The sequence below is a fragment of the Triturus cristatus genome, chromosome 5_1 (genome assembly GCF_964204655.1).
Source record: "Triturus cristatus chromosome 5_1, aTriCri1.1, whole genome shotgun sequence".
Classification (NCBI taxonomy): Eukaryota; Metazoa; Chordata; class Amphibia; order Caudata; family Salamandridae; genus Triturus; species Triturus cristatus.
In genome coordinates, this window is record NC_140587.1 from 808,824,395 (window position 1) to 808,841,957 (window position 17,563).

The following is a 17,563-nucleotide window of genomic DNA, read 5'->3' on the forward strand; positions in this document are numbered from 1 at the left end:
ATTATCCTCCAGACCCGATGAGATGGATGGAAGCTGACACCTGCAGTAGTGGGGAAGTGAAATCTGGCTTTCCTGCTGCATCTGGCTACTTGAAATTGACATTTGAAGCTGTGGGAGTTCAAAGCCTAGTCCTGACGGCCATCTCAGTTTAGAGCATTAGCTGACACTCCTTGCTGGACTGTTTGTGGGCCCAGTGGATGGTAAGAATGACACGCCTCTCGGGAGCAGTCCCATCCTGCCCCTCAGATGGTGTTCGGCGTGTGCACATTACCTGGGGAGCATGGAAAAGACAACACCCAGTGGGCCATGACACAGCTGAGGCCTCAGGAGTGTGAGAGGCAGCAGGTCCAAAAAAAGAGGAAAGTGAGGAGTGCTAGACAAGATGAGCCTAGGTGTGGCGGTAGAAGCAGCGGCACTGTGGCAGGGCCTGGAAGAGCTTTGAGATCCTTCTGACCCAGGGAGGAGCGAGTGCCTGGAAGTTGCCCAGGTGGGAATGCCTGTGCACAGCTTTGGAAATTGACCTGGCACGAATGGCAAGGGGTCGACAGCCCCCTGGAGAACCCTTGACTTTGCCTGCACACTCGCACAGCTCAGTGCCCTACATCTGGGACCCCTCTTAAACCTCTGAGCTTTGCCTGTGGCACCAACGGGCATTGAAGGGAGCCCTAATTTGACCTCAAAAAGAGTTGAGGTGCAATGCCTGCTTATAAGGATCAACTTCTATGCTGCACACAGCAATCATGGTTAAATAGAAGACTCGCAGGCTGCAACAAAACAATACAGTTATGCAGTACATGGCTTCTCACAGTACTACGGGCCTGACTGAATCTCAGAGCGTGCAAGATCATGGGGGCAACCCAAGGAGCCCTCATGAGCAGATCGGCTGGCGGCAATACAGAGCTCCCAAGAATTGTTGGAAGGGAGAATAGCAGAAATTGCCATAAATGTTAATTTGGTATGCACTGATCTCCGGAAAGTAGCTGAAAGACTGCATACTGAAGCGGGTTCGGTGTCTGAATTACACATCCAACTGAAAGTATTAAAGGAACAAGTGACCATCTTAAGGACAAAAGCAAAAATATATGACAAGTGGGCAGAAGATGCTGAAAACTGCAATGGGCGGAGGGCGCTGATACAGTGCCCTTCCTGGAAGAGTGAATCCTACGAATGAAGGGCCTGTCTGCAGTGTTTGTCCTTGAAACAGTGCATAGGGCCCTGATGGTGTGGCCCCCACCAGGTGCACCCCCTAGAGCTCTAATAGTTCGAGTCTTAAACTACAAGGATCAAGATTGTGTCCTAAGGGCGGCCAGGGGGCTGAATGTCTAACTTTGAAAATAAGGCTATCTCCAGTTACCCAGATTATGCCAGGAAAGTGCAATTGCAAAGGAAATTCTATGCAGAGGTGAAAATAAAGTTGAGAGATATGAATCTCCAGTACATGTTGCTCTTCCCTACACACCTCAAATTGATAGCCCAGAGCAAAAGCCACTTCTTTAAGAACCCTGACTAGATGTGGTCTTGGTTGGCAGTCTAGGACAAGGCTAGGCCATGTCCAGGGGGTTCACAGCATCTGAAGGGCCAGAGCCCACAATTGGTGACAGTGCGCAGCAGAAATAGGAAAAGATCCAGACGCTGTGGAGCAGATTCCAGGAGAATACCTCTGATAATAAGCAGAGCGGATGACATGATGGACAAAGCGGACATGTCCTCTTCAGAGCAGCAGGTGCCCCACACTGATTGCACAGAGGCCACGCTGGAGGTGCTCATGGAAGATGTGGCCGGAGAGACTTCGTCACAGCTCCTGAGCAACACTACTTTGCCTTGACACCAGGGCTCTTTTGCCAGATATTGTTGGCCAGAGGAAATGGTCAGCTCCTTGGACTTGAACACTGCTGTGACTGATCAGGTGTTACTAGTTCTGGGAGTTTTGCTATTTACATTGCTTAATATGTAAGGAAATCTGCTGTTGTATGAGATATGCAGGGGGTATACTTTACCATCCATACAAGGTATAGGGGAGAGGGACACATTCCATCCCCTTACCTCCCCACTAGGGGATAATTGTGAGTAAATAGGTCATTGACCTGGGGACCCCTCTGGGGTAGACTGGGTGGCTGTACCTGCATATCTCTGGTTCTATTGATTGTCTTTTTTTGTCATTTTATTATTGTTTTATTTATTAAAATTGCTCTATTTTTCTAATCTGGTGTGGGATCCTTTTGGGGTGTGTTTTCATTGTGCTACTGTTTGAAGTGTTGCATAAATACTATACACATTGCCTCTGAGTTAAGTCTGACCGATCTGTTCCAAGCTACCTGGGGGTTGAGCACAAGTTAATTTAGGGTTTGCTTGTGACTTCACCCTGAAAAGGATTGTGGTTCTTGCTTGAGTATGGTTTCACCCCCTCAACTAGTAACCCAATTTCTTATACCACTGGTGTCCAGTGTGGACGTCTTGATGATACCACTGGACTGGAATCAAGTTGGGGATCGGATGGAGTCTGCCCAAGGTGGCGGAGGTGTGACTGAGTTTCCTTTAGCATTTTGTTGGGGGTTAATTTACTGTTTATTTAACAGTGCGAGTAAGATGTATATGAAGTGCTCAAGGAGTACCGGCCTAACCACGCAACTAAGTACCGGCCTGACTACACAACTTAAGCAAACTAGACGTCTTCCTTAAGGTAGCATATGGAGGGGGAGACGCGCTCCTAGACCCATACACTAAAGTATGAATAGAATATTGATTACATGGAATGTCAGAGGATTCAATAGCTGCTCTAAGAGATATCGGGTACATTCATACCTGAGGAGATACAAGGTGCAGGTGGTGCTCCTACAGGAAACCCAACTCTTCACAGCGGAGGACATGAGGTTGGGGAAGAGATGCCATGGGTATATGATTACAGCTAACTATGCCAAAAGGGTTGTGACATGGATAGCAGCAGGAATCCCCTTCTTGTAGACCGAGGTAATCCGAGACCCCTGGGTCAAATTCAATGTAAAGAATATAGAAAAATATTCCATCTCCCTAGCAGCACCTCTAGAGCTCAGCTACTGCTTGAGTTTGGCCTTTTGAAGCAAGATCTTTCCTGTAAAGCTGACTTTTAAAAATACTGTCACCTGGTGCTTAGGGCAAATGAAGGGAGTCTGAAGTTCATTATTGGTTCATTTTTAATTGGGGGCAAAAGTGCCCCTGCTAATCCTTGGGTGAGCTATTTAAATGAAGCAATTCAATTTTCAGAAAAGACTGACATATGGTATAATACTCCATCAAGACTGTGCCTCAAAACAACATTAAACCCTTAGGTCCTGTTACTTAGCCGGGCAGAAGATGTGGCAGAGTTCACTAAGGATAAGTTTGCAATCATTCAAATGAGATTTTTGCTGTTTCCAATTAAAGAGCTCAGATTGCCTTGGTTCTCAGTCTCATACACCTCCTTAGGTTGCAGGCTGTCCTGTTATACACACAAATATTTTATTCATCTTTTTTGCTGCTGTCCGGCACTGAGCGCTGAACGGAAACTTGACATTAAACAGATTATGTTCTTCAATAAATTAAAGACCTGTAAGGAAGCAGCATCACACTGCTTGAACACTAAGAACATTTCCCAACTTTGTCATTATGCACATTTCCTGCAAGGTATTTTTTTTATAAAACTTTCAGGTCTTGTGGGATAGCAGCCTTTTAACCTAATCATTACTTTACTGCCTTACATTAGATGAATGATTGATTTTATGGACTGTAGGATATGTTGTTACACCTAACTAGTTATATATTGGCTTAAAGTACACAGCACAAGACACTTTATGTTATACTAGAAGAAGTATGATTTTAATTGTTACCTGTTATTTTATCCCTTTCTCTATTGTATCCTAGTTGAATGAGCGATCTTATGGACTGTAGGAAATGCTGCTATACTCAACTAGTCAAATGTAGGCATAAAGCATGCAGAACAAGCCACTTTAAGTTATGATACAGCCTTATTAACCCCTTCCCCGCTCATGACGGAACCACTCCGACATGAGCCACGGTTGCGCTGTGCTCATGACGGAGTGGTTCCGTCATGCTGCGGCCGTTGGCGGCCGCTCCGCCCACGCGGCGCTAATTCCCCGCCTGTGCAGGCGATAAGCGCAGTGGGCGGAGACGTGACGGAACCACTCCGTCATGAGCACAGCTCAACCGTGGCTCATGACGGAGTGGTTCCGTCACGAGCACAGCGCCATCGCACCTGCCCCCAAACCCCCCCAGCGCCGCGGCGGAATTCCTGCCGCGGCGAAGGGGTTAAAAAACACCATTTATTTGGCTGTCCCTATCAGATCTTTTATGGTGTAGGTACTTTATGATTCTAGGATTAATGGCTCACATTTATACAACCCTTAGGCTTATTTACTCAACTTGAGTGTAACGTGTTTGTTGTTGTTTGGTTGGTTTATTGATTTGTAACGATTTTTAGTAATCAAACAAATAAAGTTAATCATTCATTGGATGGAATAGCGCCAATTCTTGTCCACTCTTCTCTTACCGCCAAGCTCGAAATGAGTGCATAAGTCAATGCCATGATTCAAACTTGCGTCCCTTCAAGTTGAATACAAAGTTCTACAACAAACGCTGGCAAAACTGAGCGATTTACTCCTTAGAAAGATGGAAACTTCAATATTGTTTGCTGCATACATTTTCCCAAACAAAACACAAGCATTTTATTCCGTTTCTCTTTTGAACTATCATCAATTACTTCTAACTTATAATACAATACCTGACTAACCACATGAAATCTGTGGAATTGGCAGAATTTGGCGACTCCACATTACTCTTTTAATGCACATTTCCAGCCAAATTCCGCCAATCGTCACATGGCAGAATTTTTTTTCCGTCAAGGCTCTAGAAATGCGAGCTGGTGAGCGTGAGCGAGATTTGCCATTCCCTAACATGATTTTCTAATGTGGGTGGTTGCTGTCAGAGGGCTGCTTCTTGAGTAAATTTGCTGCCACTCAAGTAGATTTTCTACTTGAGCTGCAGCAAAATCAACTCAAATGGGTGCATGCTCTTGTCACCGCATGGTTCCATTTGGGCTAATTTTTCACAGTTGTTTGCACTAGTGGCACTAACTTGTAGCGCAAGCAGTGCAACTTGCTTTCATCCCATTGCTGGAACTCTGTGGAATCTCACTTAGTTTTTATGTAACTCTGTGGAATTTCGTGGAGGGAAACTCCTCAAGTCCTGCCCACCTCTAATGGTGACTCTCTTTTTTTGATTTTGTTTGGATGGCTTTTCAACACTCGACGCGACTATAATTAGATGTAAGAGAGTTACAATGTGGAGAATGAACAAGGAAGGACATGATACACAAGTTGTTATGTAAGGATACACCCCCAATCATTTCCAGAAATGTATGAAACACTGACTAGAACAAATTACTTGCTGGGAGAATTAAAAATCAAGAGCATTTAGACTGCTTTGTGCAGAAAACGATAACAGGTACTCATCGAATGGATTGAAACCAGAAATGCCTGTTCTCCACTACATGTAATGGATTGGAAAATGATAGTAGATGTTTTGGTGGTCTAAGGATTTGGTCGGCTAAAACTCCAATGGATAGCAGTTAACATACATATAGTCCTGATGAAGGCCTACTGTTACAGAACCCAAACTATGGTTTCATAGGCGATAAGCAGCGAAAATGCTAATGGCTTTAAAAGAGAAGGCATAAATCTAGATGAGAAGAGTGGGATGGACATACACGTGAAACTAATGTGACACCTTCATCGGAAGTCCCTATACCAAGTATTTTTTGGCACAGTAGAGTATGAATGAGCAGAATGCTTGGTTAGGTTTTGCAGGTGGATTATTATATAGCGTGTAGTGTGAAATATATAATGGATAATAATTCTATGTTAAACTTTAGATAATAAAGACGAATGAATCTTCATATATAAATGGTTGTGGGGCTTTAATGTATTAATCAATTTGAATGGGAATTATTTGATTTATATCAAAATAAGCAGAGCTTTGATAGGGCCAACCCTATTGATGATGTTTCTTTTAATAGAAATGCCCCACTGTTCTTGGTATGTTCCTAACCAGAATAGAACCCTGTGTTTTAGATAGCTGAAATATTTCACCTCAAGTAGGATGCAGGCAGGCATGACTGTGGTCTTTTCACAAAGAATTACCAGGAAGTGAAAACATCTCCATTATATAGCAACAGGAAGGTAAACGTCGTTTACCATTAAACCGGAACACTGCATGCCATTACAACACTGTTGTTACAACGAATGCGCTGTTACAATGCATGTCATTACTCCGCAAGTTGGTAACAACGACTTGCTGTAGGAGTCAGAAGGTGTTGAATTTAAAATACAACACCTTCCCTACTGTTGCACATACTGGAGTGGGAATAGTAAATTATACTATTTCAACATCCAGCTTCCCCCCCCCCCCCCCCAGCGCAAGTCGTTGTTCCGACTTGCGGAGTAATGGCATGCGTTGTTACAACACGGTTGTTGTAATGACCGCGTTGTAATGGATTGCGTTAAAAAAGCATGCAAGGTAACATGGCATATTCCAACAGGAATAATATGTTAACCTCAGAAGAGAAATAATCGGTCTTGAAAGTAAGCTACTCGGAAATAAAAACAGTATCTTATATTCATTTAATAGAGAAATATATTAACTCAGTGTGTTGAAAATCAAGAAGAGTTGCCATGTAAGCCCAAGAAGAAATTCAGTTTGTGGTGTTGGCTACATATATAATGACTATCCATATAAAATGTTTGGGATATCCTGACATCACAAGATTTATCCAGCTACAAGGAGTTCTGTGCCATAAAACACAGAGGACCTTATCTACCAGAAAATGACGCAGTGCGGCACCGCAATGCATTTAGCTGCACCGTGCAGCATAATTTTCAAATACAGGGATGCGTCGTATTGACAACTATACGACGCATCTCTGTGCTTTCCCTTGCGCTGGCACAAAATTGGCTTCCATGCACCAGCACAGCCGTAGGATTCTGACGCATTAACAATTTTACAAAGTGTTGTAAATCAGAGTATGCGTCCAGTTCCATGGATGTTGCCCGAGAACACCCACAGCAACACCTATGGAACGCCCCTTTCACACAGAGTAATGCGTAAAAGGGGCCCATATTTGCAAAGCCATGAAAAGTCATGCAGGGTGACTTTACGTGGCCATTGTAAATATGGGCAACCCCATTGCACCACCGGTGCATCAAAAAAAGTGACGCACCGGCAGCGCAATGGGCTTGAAAATAAGCCTCAAAGTATGAAACTGCAAGTTAACTCCTATGTCATGCCACCAAACTCAACATAACTGAAACTCTAAAATACTCCCCCTTTACCTGCAACTGAACTGAATCATGTTATATTATGGTTTGCCTACTGCACTGTACAAACAGAAGGGTTTCAAAGCACATAATTAACAGCAATGAAGTCAGACCCATAAATCACCTCCCATCACTCAGGAGAAGAGTGACTTATGAATTTATTTCAATGGGAACCTTAAACATTTGAACCTTGGTCTCTTTTCTTCGCAATTGAATTAATCTATAAGCTCGACAACCCCACGTGAATAGTTCAAATGTAAAAGCACGCCATCTTATTAAATCTGTTTTCCTGTTCTATCAGCACAAATACCATGAAATCTAAACTCACTTATGCATTTAGCTGCCAATTGTTAGCTGAACGTGGCAAAGACCAGCTGCAGAAACCACTCCCTTGTAAAATATGCTTTAAAAGCAGCATTTTGTAAAATATATAAAAAGACTTCATTAAAAGTACACCTTCTAACTAACATAAATTGACAAGTGTTTTCAGGTTTGAAAAAAACGTATTTTTATTGCCAGTAAATCAAACCTGTGGCCTATTTGAGTTTCGAAGAGAAGAGAAAATCCCTTTTACGGAAGAAATCTCTCAGTAAGGAGGAGAATCCATCAGCTGAGCTTCATGCACCACAGGGTATTAATATTTACACTTCAGGTGAACTAGAATAAATGTGAATACCCCAAACAATCAGAGCTTTGTCAGACTTAAAAAAAGGCCTTCTGACAATTGGTCTCTTATGTGTGAAGGCTATCAGAAGGATCCTTATTGTTCAGTGAAGGACTTAGCACTGGCAGGTCGGCTCAATCGTGTCTTTGGTAGGCACCTACGAAAGGAAGGAGATATTTGTGGTATCTGAGCCACCCAAAGAAAGGCCTTGCTGTGACTCTTAGCAAACAAAGGTCAAAGGAAGAACTCTGCTGGTAAGAACTTTTGAAGGATCCCAGTGTCCTGGCACCTGCCTTCAAGAGATAGATCACAGAAAGGTGATTTGGTGGAGTGTGATTGACTTTGATCCAGAGAGAACTGTCCTTGATTAGCATGGGCTGATTAGGAGGTGGCCCTAAATACAGTGGCAGATGGGATCTATGGGGGGGGGCAGGCACGAGCACACGGAAACAATGAAGAGGAACACGACGTCCTCGGCACCAGATGTCTTTTTCCTATGACAGCAACCCGGCCAGCAGGATACTCCCTTGACCAATCCTGGCGCTGCTCTCATGCAGCTTTAGAGTAGCACCCTGATTGGAGAGAGAAGCCTCACTCGGCACTCCACAGCGCTCTGGAGGCCTGCACTTACTCTAGCCCAGCTGTCTTAAAAAAGCTGGGTTAGAGATGTTTAAAGTACACTTGTGTGGCTGGCCGTCACAAGACGGACAGCCAAAAAGGCATGTGCACTTTAAACAGCGCATTGACAACTCTCCCTGATGATGTCACTCAGCAGGTCCCGCCCCATCCTGACGCTCTGTTCGGGATTGGGACAAAAAATGAAATGGTAATGAATCACCATTTTATTTTTACTTTCTGGGGCTTTGAGGGTAATGTAAGTAGGGCAATGCTCCTCCACTGCAACGGAGGAGCCGTCCCTGCCTAAACAGCTTACGGAGAAGAATCTGGCTATCCCTTTCGCGCCCAGCTTAAACAGCATTGAATTTTTTACGTCTTAGAAGATTATACCTTAAAGCAATGCAAGTACTAAAGATACTATGTGGGGATTGCCTGGGAATTTTATTTTGATAGGCATAATAACGTCAGAAATACTCCTATAAAGTATGGCTCTTACCACCTCAAAGTCAGAACACTTCTGGAACAGAGAAATAAATAAGATGGTATGGATGAATTGTTGCTTCCCATAGAGGAGGCCTGTGGAGTGCTTGGCATCAGCTCTCCCTTCTTCTTAGGCACAGAAACAGAGAGGAATCAAGACCTATCTAGGGGGTACCTCTGTTGATCTACTCCTGTGAAGGTTCAATGTGGAGATGGTCCAAAGGGTGTGATGTGCTTCCCATAAAAAAAATACTAGAAACAGGAGGACCTGGGGATTTTGATTGTGGTCTTGAATAGAACAGTTTAGAAGATTAGGAGGCATTTTGGAGGAATGTAACTGAGAATAGAGAACGTTTGCTACAAGTTCTGTAAGTTTGGATATTTGTATTCACTGCTGCTTTTCTAAACATGGACATTTGCAAACATGAGTCAACTGTAATGCAAATTACAGCATTACAGAACTGTTCTTTTTATTCTCATGGATGCGAGGATTGGAACAATTGCTTGGGTTCAGTACTAAAATAAAATGTGTAGCTGCTCCTTAGTAAACGTTCATGAAAATGACAACCGAGTCCTATTTTAATTTGATAAGAGGAATTGTTTAAAACAAAAAGCATCTACATTTATTTTTGTATACCTGATTAAGTTGCATGTCATTTGAAATGTCTCCCTTTAAACTAAAATGATTTGGAACTTTTATCTTCTTTCTTTCTTAAATTTAAAGACTGAGAGGGTAATAAATTGGTGCCTGAAACATATCAGATGTTTTTATGAGTGAGCAAGTTATTGAAAATGCTACTGGCTGATGACTTAGGAGAAAGAGTTAGCAGAATTTGGAGTCCGTAAAATCGCCTGCAAAATAATTGGATGGAATGTAAAAAGGTTAAATAGGGCTTCCTCATGCATAGAAAGGCTGGAGAGTGGTCTGACATCTTCGTGGTTTTATTGTGTGCATTCAAGAGATTCACATCCTTTAAAAATCCCTGCTTTTGGTCTCTTTGTGTCACCCACCAGTAGCGGTCCGTGGAGGGAGTTCCGTGGGGCGGTGAGGCGGGGCGGGGGAGGGGCAGGGTGGGGAAATGTAAACACCGGAATGTGGATGAACAGAGGTAAGTACACATTTAAATAAATAAAACGAATTCCTTTGCGCGAGCTGCATCGCAAAATGAGTCTGGCTAGGTATGAGAAGGCTTGAAAACATCTGCATCATGGAATGGTATCAAAGAGGATGTGGCCGCAGCCCTATCACTTTTCAATGTCACTGGATGTAAGGGTAAATGATACATTCTCATAAGATACACTACAGGTAGCTTATCCTGTACATTAACCATACATACACTAACAATAAAGACTGTTAATATAAAAATGCATATTTTCAGAACTGTACTTTTATCAGTTCTAGCTGTAAAGATGCCATAAAGTGTCAGTCTTTCTGTTTTTATTTGCATATTATGGCATACCATATTAAAGTCTTTCATCTATTCACCCACACACAAGATACTTCGCAATGTAAACGATACGTAAAAATAACATCAATGGTGAAAATATTTCATTTTTAAGGTACTGATCCATCGGCACAACGATGAAGTAAATGGAAATGTGAAGTCCCCCCTGAAGTGAGGCTTTACTAAAATATCTATAGGAAGTGACTCTATTACAAATGTTGGTCTCCAACCTTTTCTGTAATAAGAGCTACTTATGATCAATAAAAATCATACCAAGCTACTAATATTATTGATGTTGTCATAGAGACCACATCAGGCATGTTTACATTAGTGGCCACCACATGCAGGATTACCAGCAGGGATCACCTCTGTTTATCATGCAGAGTTGCGAGCAGTTATGCAAACAATGATTTGCCAATTTGAAATTTGGCTGCCAGGGTAACACATAACAGCCATAGCTGCAATGCCCAGTGCACTATGGTAATAATCACTCCACCACCACATGATCTAGCACTTATATCTCAGAATTAAATGTATTTTGGAAATTCAGCCATTTTTCTCCAATCATCAGCTTATGAATTCTGAAAATGCACACATTTTCTTCTCAAATACACACACTCCATTTTGGTATGCATATATTAAATCAACCAAGCAAAAGCTTCTAATTTGGTAGGTAGGGCTGCCCGTAGGAGGCCTACTTACAGGTAACTAGAGAGCTGCAGGGAACAGCAACCATTCCTGGCAGATTGTTGCTCGTCCGGCCCTGGGAGTGGGCAGGGGTGGGGGATGCTAGTAAGAAGCACCGCTCTGATTTTTGTTTCAGCGGTCTGATGTTGCAGCTCTGCTATAAAACCAGCTCCCAGTGTCAAATCCGGCCCCCACGGCCACAAAACCGGCCCCCACCCCTCCGGCCCACCGGGCAAAGGCCCAGTGCCCGCTACAGCCAGTCCGGCCCTGGAAAGCTTCCAGCCGCTCATTGAAGAAGCCTAGTTTAAAGGAACTGTTCATGTTTGTTTACTGTCTTACTGATTCTGCAGCTCTTTTTGCGCATGCTGTCAGCAGCCTCTGATGCTTTGCCTGTGCAACGACTGTCAGGAGTGCACACAGTGCTACAACCCTGGGCGTAGTTCGCGAAGTAGCACTATGCGAAGCTACGCAAAGTGCACTTCGCACTACGCGAGCTACGTGTAGCACTTCGCGAACTGCGTAGTACCCTGTTCGCACTGTGCAAGATGCTGTTTTCAATGATTGCACAGTGCGGACAAGCATCCGGCACTGTGCAATCATTGAAAACGGCATCTTGCACAGTGCGAGCTGTAGTTTTCTGCCGCTCGAGTAGATTTTTACTCGAGCGGCAGCTTTCTCAAAGCGGACTGGTAGTTTCTCATCGCGAGCGGTCGCGAGCATACGCGACCAGTCGCAATGAGAAATCTGACCTCCCCGCGTTGAGAATCTCACCGGGATGTCATTTTGCTTACTCGCGGTCGCCAACTTGATGTTGAGGACCGCGAGCAAGCAAAAAATGACCGCTGCACTACGCAACGCTACGCTGCGCATGTTTGCACTGTGCTACGTGCAATTCGCGTAGTGCGAAGTAGCGCAAACTTCGCAAACTACGCGAGCGTAGCGTAGTGCTTTGCCCAGGCTTAGCTACGAAGTGGCTTTTAGCACAACCGAATGTCCTACAAAACAAACAAATACATTTATGAATAGTGCCACGCTTAGTGGGCTCTTTTGTATCACTTTCACGCATATCAGTATCACTAACTGGTCGATTCATCCAATTGTCACCTAATGTAAAAGAAATAAGTAAATAAAACAGCTCTGAGGCATTAAGTATAGGTATTATATAAATGGCAACAGATTAGGGGCACCCTAAAGGTGAGGAAAAGGTCACCTAGTGCTAGTGGAAGCAAATTAAAGGTTATTCATGACTTTTGTCCTTGTTTCACATTTCCAAGAATCAATTAAGAAATGTGGGCTAATGGTGCTGCAAACCCCAAGTGGTCCTCGTTGTACTTACATTTACTCTGCATTTCAAAGCATTACAAGAATGACCTAAAATATATATTTTTTTAATTCCTATTTATTTCCAGCGTGTAAATCAGAGGTAACCGAAGAAACAGTTTGGTTACTTCGCTGTGAACATCTAGTAAATGCACTGCTTGCTACTCAGTTTTTCTCTCCTCTGTATTTTTACACGCACCATCTTTCCATGAGAGATGTGTGTTGTAGTCTCCTTGCCAGTCAAATGTTTTACACAGGTATAGTGCTCTGTGACAGAAAAATATGAATGTATGACTTTTTTCTGGGTATAAATACACGTCTCCTCATGTTTTGCCCCATGCTAAACTTGCTACACTTTCTTCAATAGACCTTTTCAGGCCTGTCCTCTGCATAGCTTATTTTTGTTCTTGTAGTTAAGAGGTAATTTTATGCTGTTTTAGGGTTCCAGAAAAACACATCAAGTTTACCTAGGAGGGAATATGTGATGCTGTCACTTTTAATGTATTGTATGTAAACGATAATTACCAGACTAATTTTACACAAATAGCTAGCTTCATATGTGGGGAAAAAATCACAAAACAACCTGACAGGAATGGAGGCGTCCATTAGTTGTAAAAATGACTGACAGCTCACATCAGCTCAAGTATCTCATCAAAAATTGAAAGCCCTATATTTAAAATTAGGACTGGAACTATATAACCTGGGTGACGCCGCTGGACCCCTGCCTGCCCCACCCTGCGCCTGGCTAGCTCGGTGGGCTTGAGCAGCTCTGGCAGGTGCTTGAAAGCAACAGGTTTTACAGTCCAGTGATGGGACAGGCTGTATGTAGGGGTGCTGCAGCTTGCGTGTTTTGTAGTGCTCACTGCCTCTCCACTTCTGCCTGATTGTCTGTTCATTGCCACCAGGGCTGAATCCCTGATTACGTTTTTGCACAACTGCAATTTACAACCTGTAACCTGGCCCTCTGCAAAATGTTATGTAAATAGACTAACGTCCTTTTGTAACTGTTCTTATGTAAAGCACTATGACACCCATCGGCTCTAGTCCATACTCTATACAACTATAAATAAATAAAATAATTATTTACATGTGCAATTCATGGGCAAGTCATCAGATTTGCACATCGTTCGTTTCAAAAGTTACATGAGGACCACACTACTCAGGGGAGATCTTTACCCCTTGAAAGCATTAATTTTAAACATGATATTCTGCATCCCGCAGGGGTGGCACTTATTCCTGATGGGTACAACTCTGGCCGGACCTGCTTCTTTACAGACACCTCTCGCATTTACAACAGCTTGCGATGGTCTATAGACATTTCAGTGTATATGTATCCTTTGACAGTCTGTATACAAACATATTAACTATTTTCCTGCAGTTGTACATCTACCAAGTAATACCTTATTGCCACAACTACTAGTACCTCCTTGCACAGACTACTAACCCGGCTAGCCTTGCTGCCTTTGGTGATGTTGATTGGCCTGAACTCTGGACTTCCCCGACGGGTAAACCCTGAGTGCTCCTATATGATGTCTGAAATGTTACTTTGTATGTTTTTCTGAGTTGGAGTTATTGGTACTTAACTGTTAAGGGATCAAACGCTTGCTTAGTTGGGGCGGTGGTATGGGTGGGAGTGTGGAAAATAATAATAATAACACACTTTGGAAGTGAAGGGTCTAAGGGATATTTTAACGACCTATACTAGTTACAATCCCCAAATCTGACTATATCAACCACAAAAAGTGAGAACTAGGGGTCTAGGTGAGGTTTAGTCCCCGATCAAGACGGGTAAGCCAAGCATTGTTACATTTCGTTATGATTGGTTTAAGAAATTGTCTGTTTTTACAGGCCAATTTTAGAAGTACACTCTAATACAGGGGTTGTTGTTGATAATTGTTCTATTTTTCTAGGTGATTGTTGCACCCCTTGAAATGGAGGATTGAAACTAATGTAAGGTTGTATTGATTCCGACCTTCAATAAACAGATTGTGTTACTTATTCACTTTCACACTACACTTGGCAGTAGCAAGATTTTGATAAAAAATAGGTCCCGAAGAAAGCCGTGGGTAATTTACCCTTATGGCTGAAACGTGTCGACCTTTCATTTATCAGTTATTTGTTAATACTGCAAACTTTTTTCACTAATTTTATTAAGGGTGTGAGGAACCTGCTTAATAAGAGATAGGTTTTTCTCCAACGCAACCCTTTTTAAAAATTTAACTTATTTTATTAGTTTTTCTGCACTGCATTATTTTTTGGCTCACAAATTATAGACACTACTGTCTTTCTGCATCGTAGGCTTCAGCTCCTTCTATCTATTTGAGCAAGAGAGCTTCCCATGGAGATAGTCTCTAGGATCAAGAGATATACTCCTTAATTGGGTGGATCACTAAATGATAATACTGATCACGATAAAAGATTGATGGTAATCCAAAACTCTGCTCTAAGAATTCTATGACTGCATTTATACTCCTGTCTTTATGTGCTTCTGTTTGTTTATTCTAGACCCCTAGTTCTCACTTTTTGTGGTTGGGAGTGTGGAAATGCAGAAAGCTGTGCACTTATTGTGTAGACGCTTTGGACGTTTTGTTACAACCACATCCACCAGGATTATCGATCTCTGGAGATGCCCTAATAATGAGCGAGGACAAAAACCCTACACTATGCATTATACACTTCCTAACCAGCTCATGGTGCAAGACTCTAATTCATCACCCTCTGTGCTGTTTCTAAATTGGATAGTTCGGTGGTAAATAACAAACATGTGCTCTCCTATAAAGAGCGGCACAAAATTGGTATTGCCTTTCTACAGGAGACACAACTTAGTGTTCAAACCACCTCATCATGTTCATCGAAATGGGCCACTCATACGTTCCTGGCGAATTACTCTTCCTATGCCAGAGACAGGGCTATTTTGTTCAGATGAGAGTTCTTCTTGAGGTTACTGCAAGAAGATAATGACTCACAGGGCTACTATAACCTGGTGCAAGTGGTAGTTGAGGGAAGGCATTTCATGTTCATTAAGACATATGGCCCAACTCTGGTGACACCTCAGTTCCTTAGACAGCTCTGGATTAAATACCAAGCCTTAATGCCATGCACTATACCATGGGGAGGAGAGTTCACTTGACTGCTCAAACACAGCAGCATGCTCCCCCCATACAGCTGCAGCAGAACTTGCTCAAATGTTGGACATTTATGGCCTAGTGGATAGTTGGTGACATAGATATCCTCACATAACACACATTTCTACAGCACATGGGAAATGGGCGCGACTGGATTACTGGATTGTCTCATACGATATGTGTGGTTCGACCAGGCACACTGAACATCTCCCACGCACTCTTTCTGATCACTGCCCAATCCAACTCTCCTTTGAAACGCCTGCTTCAAGACAGAGAGCATTCACCTGGTGCCTCTCTCCTTGGTAGATGCAGCCTTTTGAGAAGAGATTATAATCACAGAAAACTTCAAAACCAAAAACGCATCTATTCAATCACGTAGCACCTTGTTGGAAGCCTTTAAGGTCTATATGTGTTCCATATGCATTGCAAAACATCATGGGATAGGTAAAGCTCTTAGGAATAAACTCAACCTGATTATGCTTGAAATTCAAGCTCTAGAAAAGCGATATATGAAAGATCAGGTCCCCCCCCACTTGCGCTGAAATTAGAAACAAGACACTAGAATTTACAGACCTCGTGAACCCCAACGTTAACCATTTGCATAAATATGCTAGTGCCCAGGCATATGTTGAAGCTGAGAGACCCGGGAAAGCCCTAGCTCTCCTGGCCTGCCAAACCCGATCGTCACAGGAGGTGCTGCAGCTTGTGGGAGGTCGTGGTAAACTGCTTGATGAGGGAGACTGCATATTGCAGTCATTCATAGGCTATTACAGTAAACTCCACACATTTCATACATCCCGCACCCCAGAGGAAGACAGTACATACTTAGGCCATATTGCCATTGCATAGTCTGAGGGCCCGTCGACTTTTTCTAGGTGCTCAACTAGTGTTGGATGAAATAGGAGCATCCATTGCTGAACTCCCCACCATGAGGCCCTGGCTGAGTTCTGTAAGGCATTTTCGTCTCAATTAGCCCTCCGGCTTCTGAAAGTGTACAAGGAGGTGCTACTCCACCGATACTCCCTCCTTCACTGAGAGAGACAATCCTTATTACACTTGTGAAACACACTGAATCCTACAGAGCACTTTCATTCATTAACCCTGGTGCTAAATGTTTGGCCAAAGTAATGGCCAGTCGTCTACTGTTGTTGCTGCCAGACCACATCCTTCCTGACCAGGCAGGATTTATCCCTGGTAGGTCAACAAATAACAATCTTCGAACGCTCTTGGCTTTGATCCACCAACTAAAACCAGAGGAAGACATATTGGCAACCTTCTTAGATGCCACTAAGGCTTTCAATTCTCTTGAATGGCACTTCCTTTTCACTATTTTAACCCATATGAGCTTCCCGGCCAACTTCCTTATACACAAATCCCATCACAAGGATACGCAGAATGGATTATTGTCTCATCCCTTCCCCATCAGCAAGGGTGCCCATCAAGGATACCCATTTTCCCCCATACTGAATGCTCTGGCCTTGGATCCATTAGCATGTGCCATTTGACAATTTCACAGCCATAGGGGGGTAAGTTGTTCACTGTGCAACCGTATTGTGTCCCTCTATGCTGATGACATCACTATATCTACCCAAATCTTGACCCGGTTATTAGAGAATTCCCACTTTTGAAAGCATTGTCTGGCATAGCCATTAATTGGAACAAATCAATCATTCTTCTATTAACGAAGGCGACACAAGTACTGGAGCTGAAATTAAGACACCCGTGCGTCCAACTCAGTTAAATGCCTGGGAGTGTGCCTGCCGGGTGCTAGGCTTGCCCTTTTTTGCGCCGGTCATGCGGTTCTTCGGGCTGGTGATCAGGTGCACTTAGATGGACGTAATTGCACAACATAAACTTGCTGCTCATACTTAATGGTTCTTC